This window comes from Geotrypetes seraphini, chromosome 16 (genome assembly GCF_902459505.1).
Source record: "Geotrypetes seraphini chromosome 16, aGeoSer1.1, whole genome shotgun sequence".
Taxonomy (NCBI): domain Eukaryota; kingdom Metazoa; phylum Chordata; class Amphibia; order Gymnophiona; family Dermophiidae; genus Geotrypetes; species Geotrypetes seraphini.
In genome coordinates, this window is record NC_047099.1 from 52,309,353 (window position 1) to 52,315,352 (window position 6,000).

A 6,000-nucleotide genomic window follows, 5' to 3' on the forward strand; every position below is an offset into this window, starting at 1 on the left:
TTTAACCATTTTCTCGACCTGAATTTCCCAAAGCCTCCTTTGTCCTACATGTCTGACCTCACCTAGGTTGTAAGCTCTCTGGAGACCGCTGCTCCTTTGTTTATCTTCTCATGCGGCTGTGTTTGTCCAACACTGTGTGCATTTGCTAGTGTTTTAGATTTGGAAAGGCAATTACTGTACAGCTAACATCCTAATCTGTCAGCTAGTTAAATTATAAACATAGACAGATCTTATGAACATAGGGTGATTCACTGAAGGGCACTTCTATGCTACGGAGTGTGAGTTTCCTTATTTCTGCTGGGGATTATTCGCCGTTACTGTGTTCAGTAATGAGGCAGCATGCTTCAGTATTTATTTAAAATATTTCTATCCCGTGCAACTGTAACATTGAATGCAGGTTACAAAGAAAACATACACAATAACAATCCACTTAAAACCAACAGAAAAGCATAATAACTTTAAAAACAAACAACAGGGATTAAAATAAAAACACAACAGATAAATCAACTTATAAATTGTTAAGTAGCAGAGTGGAAGGTGAATTAACAGTAGGAACATCTCACTAACACACGCAGAGAACCAGGGACATCCCACCCAAGCAGATGGTTTTCATTCATGGCCCCACGCTGACCAGGACCCTGCCCCCATGCCTGCAGACCACCCAGCGCTGCAATGTACAACTGTTTCAAGCTACTCCTACAGGAAGAGCAGACAGGTTTCACTGTCGCTGCCAGGCTCACGCACCTCCCTCCTGTAAGTGCATGGAGCTTAACAAACAGTATAAGCAGTCTTAACTTTTAAACGTCATGCACTCCGGGAGTCACATGGGTTCAGCCTCTGCTGGCTTATTCAAATATTTACGCAAGTGACCTTGCACAATGAGTATCTGTATAGGGCCCCACATCCCCCAGAGACCTGGAAAGACACATCTGTCCCTGCCCACCAAAGAGCAGCTTATACACAGCCTCCCTCCCCCCAAGTAAGCACAAATATCTAGGCCTGTGCAAAGGTATTAGGCTCCCTAAGAGAACAATCTCTTGTGGCTGCCTTGGTTAATTTTCAAGTTGCTAGCCCCCATTCCTGAGATTCAGATGATTAAATTCAATGATTAGGATCACCCCAATTCAGTAAAAATCCATAATTTTACATTTTGGCCCAGATTCCATAGATGGCATAGTTAGGTCAGTGCACCTAGCTGTTCCAGGCACTTACCCCCTCCTTTAAAAAGCCGCACTGACCTTTTTAGTGCCGGCCACCGTGGTAACAGCTCCTACACTCATAGAATTCCTATGAGCATCTAAGCTGTTACCGCAGCGGCCAGCGCTAAAAAACGTTAGCACGGCTTTGTAAAGGAGGGGGTTAGTTTTTAAATTAGCTTAACCGGTGCCGTAAATGAGCAGTGATGAGCTCATAATTGGCAAAATTTTAAATTAATTGGGTTCTTTTTCTCTCAAGCTTTCTTAGATGAGACGTATAAGGCTGTTCACAGTACGACAATTTTTTTTTTTTAAGATCAAGATATTTTGTGTCATTTTCTTAAGTTTATTGTTATGTTTTTATGAATTTGTGTATGTCTAACCTGGATAAGTACCACCTAGTAAATACAACTGAAACTGTTATTCTCCCCTTCATACACTGTCATTTTTTTTACCTAATATTATTTTAAACACTTTTAGGCCCAGCTTAATTTATTAGCTATGTACTTATTTGCATACAATATGAGCCTCTGCATTTGAGAGAGGAGATGGCCTTACTGGGGATTATTCTGGGAGCCTAGTTTATAAAGACACACATACTCATATTTTGCCTTTATAAAACAGGAATAAAACATAAAAAAAAAAATTATTATAGATATCCTGGGAGAGGATGTGGCCTAGTGGTTAGAGCAATAGGCCACAAACCAGGATTCAAATCCCACCGCCACCTTCCTTAAATTTAAAAAAAAAAAATCTTGAAAATTCCTTTTCATACCAATTCAAAAATATATATATATTAATAGAATATTTATATTGTATATTTTTGATTAAATGTTAAAGGAAAGGGGGGGAAGGGAATAAATTTATATATTTGATGTTATATTAGAAAGAAATTCAAGTGATGTATTTAATATCAAATGTTTTATTCGCTGAATGTCCAGCCTTCTTACAATGTAAACCGCCTAGAAGTTGCCCGACTATGGCGGTATAGAAAAATAAAGTTATTATTATTATTTGTATACTTGATGTAAGATTAAAAATGAATAAAGAATTAAAATATATATATATATATATATATATAAAATTCCTTTTTGTACCAATCTGTCCAAATCTAGAATATTTTACCATTGACGCTTGTTGTAAGATTAAAAAATGAATAAAGAATTTAAAAAAGAAAAATCAGACTTCGTATATGCTACAGAAAGGTTTGAAAATGTATTGGAGAAATTTATGATGTAGAAAAATTGGATGTTTGTAAATCCTTAGCCATGCTCTCATCACCTCTCTCTTAGACTACTGCAACATACTTCCAAGTTTATTAAATAGTTTGATTTATCGCCTATTCAAAATTCTAGGCTATACTTCTCTCAGGTCTCCTGCTCATCCCGTCTCTCACCCCTTCAATCTGTTCAAAATGCTGCTATACGACTCATATTCCATGAGAGTTGCCATGCTCACATTACCCACCTCCTCAAATCACTTCATTGGCTCCCCGTTTCCAAATACAGTTCAAACTCCCCTTACTGACTTACAAGTGCATTCACTCTGTAGCCCCTCACTTATCTCTCCCCCTCCCCCTGTAAACTCTGTTCATCGGGGAAGTCTGTCTTATCTGTACCCTTCTCCTCCACTGCCAGCTCCAGATCTGTCCCTTCTTTCTTGCCGTGCTGTATGCATGGAACAGGCTGCCAGAGTCAATACATTATGCTCAGTCTCTAGCAGTATTCAAATCCAAGCTAAAAGCCCAATTTTTTGAAGTTGTTTTCAGCTCTTAATTCCCACTCACCATCAGAGACCTACACCCTTTTCATCATTCCTCCTACCAGAAACTTCCCAACCCTGAGATAGAGATGTCCTGTCTATCCAAATTAGATTGTAAGCTCTTCTGAGCATGGACTGTCTATTGAATATTAAATGCACAGTGCTGTGTACGCCTTTCAGTGTTATAGAAATTATAAATAGTAGTGATGATACTTTGTATTAAATTTTGTTAGTAATTTGTATTAATATAATTTTAAAATTGTAAGCTGCTTTGGACCTTTGTAGGGAGAAAGCAAATATTTTTTTTTCTTTTCAGGTAATGAATTCCTTTTTTTTTTTTTAATTCTTTATTCATTTTTTAATCTTACAAGTGTACAAATAATAAAACATTTAAAATTAAATACAATCACTTGAATTTCTTTCTAGTATAACATCAAATAAATAAATTTATTCCCTTCCCACCCAAATTAAAAGAATCAGTTTAGATTAGATGAGATTAGAATACTCCTTGTGACTCTGAGCCAGTCACTTCATTTACCATTGCTTCATGTATCCTGAGGTTGTGGGTTCAAACCCCATGCTACTCCTTGTGACCCTGAGCAAGTCACTGAGTTCCTATGAACGTCGGGAGCAACGTGGGCCATTCATCGGGGCTCCCCGCACTAGAAACTGCTATTGCAGTTTTGTAAAAGAGGGGGTAAATGTCTAAGGTTTCTACTGTGGGCCAGCGAGGTAAATGCTCCAAAGCTCATAAAAACCTCTACCGCTGTTTAGTAAAACCCAGCGTATGTGTGTTATTACAAACATTTAGCGCACGTAGATAGCGATGAATAAGACTCAGATTCACACACATGCAGGCAAAGCTGGCCCTCTGTTGCTCGCACATGGTGCCGTCCACCATCTCCTTGACCTTGTCCCTTTTATGGCTGTCTAATCCTGTTGTCCAAGGAGAACTTACATTTCAAGTAATTAACTACACTTTACTGTTCACGAGTAATTAATTACAGTTGCTAATTACTTCTCAGCTTGATTACTGTTGCAGTTACCTGCTTAGAGTAACTAATTGCTTTTGCTTTACAGATACTGCATCCAAGAATACTTATGGTAAAAACCTTATGATATGTGAAGAGATAAAATATCCATCTTATACACTGTCAAGCACTATAATGTATTATCAAGCTCTATTAGTTACTGCAATGTCATACCAAACTCATAACATCACCAACCCATGCTGTCTATCCTGTCATATCCTATGAAGTAAGGACATGCTTTTGACTACTATCATGTTCCCCCTATGTATTGCCCTATCACATCATGATCTAAAATGTACTGTCATGCTCTACAGTACTATACCCACCTTTTTGTTCTAGCTTTCAATCCTTAACCCTACTCCTCTGCCCTCCAACTGTTCCCCTTAACTGTATCCATGACATCCTGTTTGTCTGTCTTGCCTGTTTAGATTGTAAGCTCTTTCGAGCAGGCACTGTCTTCTTACTCTTTGTGACTCTGTGTAGCGCTAAAGAAATATTTAATAATAGTAGTAGCATACCCTGTTGTTTTATTATGCATGTAAGCTTGTAACCTGTTCTGAGCTCTTATGGAAGGACGGGATATAAATGCAAATAAATAACTAAATGCATAGCCCCAATGTGAATCTTGCCTAACTTGATGCTTATTTCAAGGAGGTCTGAACAACCCATGCCAATGTCCAACCTTTGTCATGTTGTGCCAGCGCCTCTTAAAAAGCAATTAATTGCAGTTACTGGGATAGTGAATGAAGTAGTTGGGAAGGCTGGGGCTCTTCTCCCTTGAAAAGAGGAGACTCAGAGGAGACATGATAGAGACTTTCAAGATCATGAAGAGCATAGAGAGGGTGGAAAGGGACAGATTCTTCAGATTATTGGGAAGCACAAGGGGGCACTCAGAGAAGCTGAAAGGGGACAATTTTAGAACCAATGCTAAGAAGTTCTTTTTTACACAGAGGGTGGTGGACACCTGGAATGCGCTTCCGGAGGTTGTGATAGGGCAGAGTACACTACGGGGGTTCAAGGAAGGATTGGATAAATTCCTGAACGATAGGGGGATTGAAGGATACAGATAGAGGTAGAGATAGGTTTTAGACAGAGTATAAAAGGGATTAGAGAAGGATCACATTACAGGTCATGGGCCTGATGGGCCGCCGCGGGTGCGGACTGCTGGGCATGATGGACCTCGGGTCTGACCCAGCGGAGGCAACTTCTTATGTTCTTATTACTTTATTAATTAGTGCAAGAAATGTCTTCCTAGCATTGCTGATTTCACAGCATGTATGAAAAGTGTATAAACAGTGCTGAAAGAGAAGCTACTTTTTTAATTAATTTCAATTAGGTTTCTTTAAATTTCTTGTATTTCTATTAAAACCTGGCTCTTCTCTAACATGTCATTTCTTTTTTCCCTTACTTTTCCACTCAACTTATAAACTTATGTAAACCTTTTCCTACCCTTTCTCATTTTTAAGCTCTTGTAAACCGTGCCGAGCTCTACTTCCGTGGAGATGATGCGGTATATAAACTTAAGGTTTAGTTTAGTTTAGAATTAAAGTAACTAAACTCTCCTCCCTGCAAGACTGCAGCCCCCATCATGCAAAACTCTCGCAACCAACAGCCTCGCAGCCGTTTCCCAAACAGAACCTCCTCCTTTTCAACGCTTTGCCCAGGGAAGCAAGAACTCCGGAAATAAACCTGGACAAATAGCCGCGCGGCCGGAAAGAGCAGGCACCATAGAGCTGCGAGAAGGGGGCCGGCACGGCATTCTGGGATAGCCCGGGCGAGCCAACGTTCAGGAGAGACGCCGTCTCCTGCGGCACCGCGCGGCCTTCTGGGATAGCCAGGAAGAGCCATAGAGTAGCACGCCGACGGCGGCGCCGCGCGGCCTTCTGGGATAGCCAGCTCTCGCGAGAGGACTGAAGGGGGCCTCGCCGCCATTGAAATATGAAGCAAAGTGTAGCCAGTGGTTCAGGGAAGGAGGGACCGGGTTTAGCTAACAAGGGCTCGTTGTGACGCCC

General features: G+C 40.3%; 1 protein-coding gene across 3 annotated transcripts in view; it reads right to left on the reverse strand.

Annotated features, from left to right (window-relative positions):
* LOC117350268 (zinc finger protein 282-like) overlaps nt 1–5,797 on the reverse strand; it is a 51,495-nt gene extending 45,698 nt beyond the window's left edge. For 2 of the 3 annotated variants that reach the window (XM_033924468.1, XM_033924466.1), the window contains exon 1: nt 5,438–5,635. The gene's annotated coding sequence lies outside the window, so the exon portion shown is untranslated. Of the gene's footprint in view, nt 1–5,437; nt 5,636–5,677 lie in introns of those variants that run through there. The other variant, XM_033924467.1, reaches the window with a different exon arrangement.
* Nucleotides 5,798–6,000: the final 203 nt, after the last annotated feature.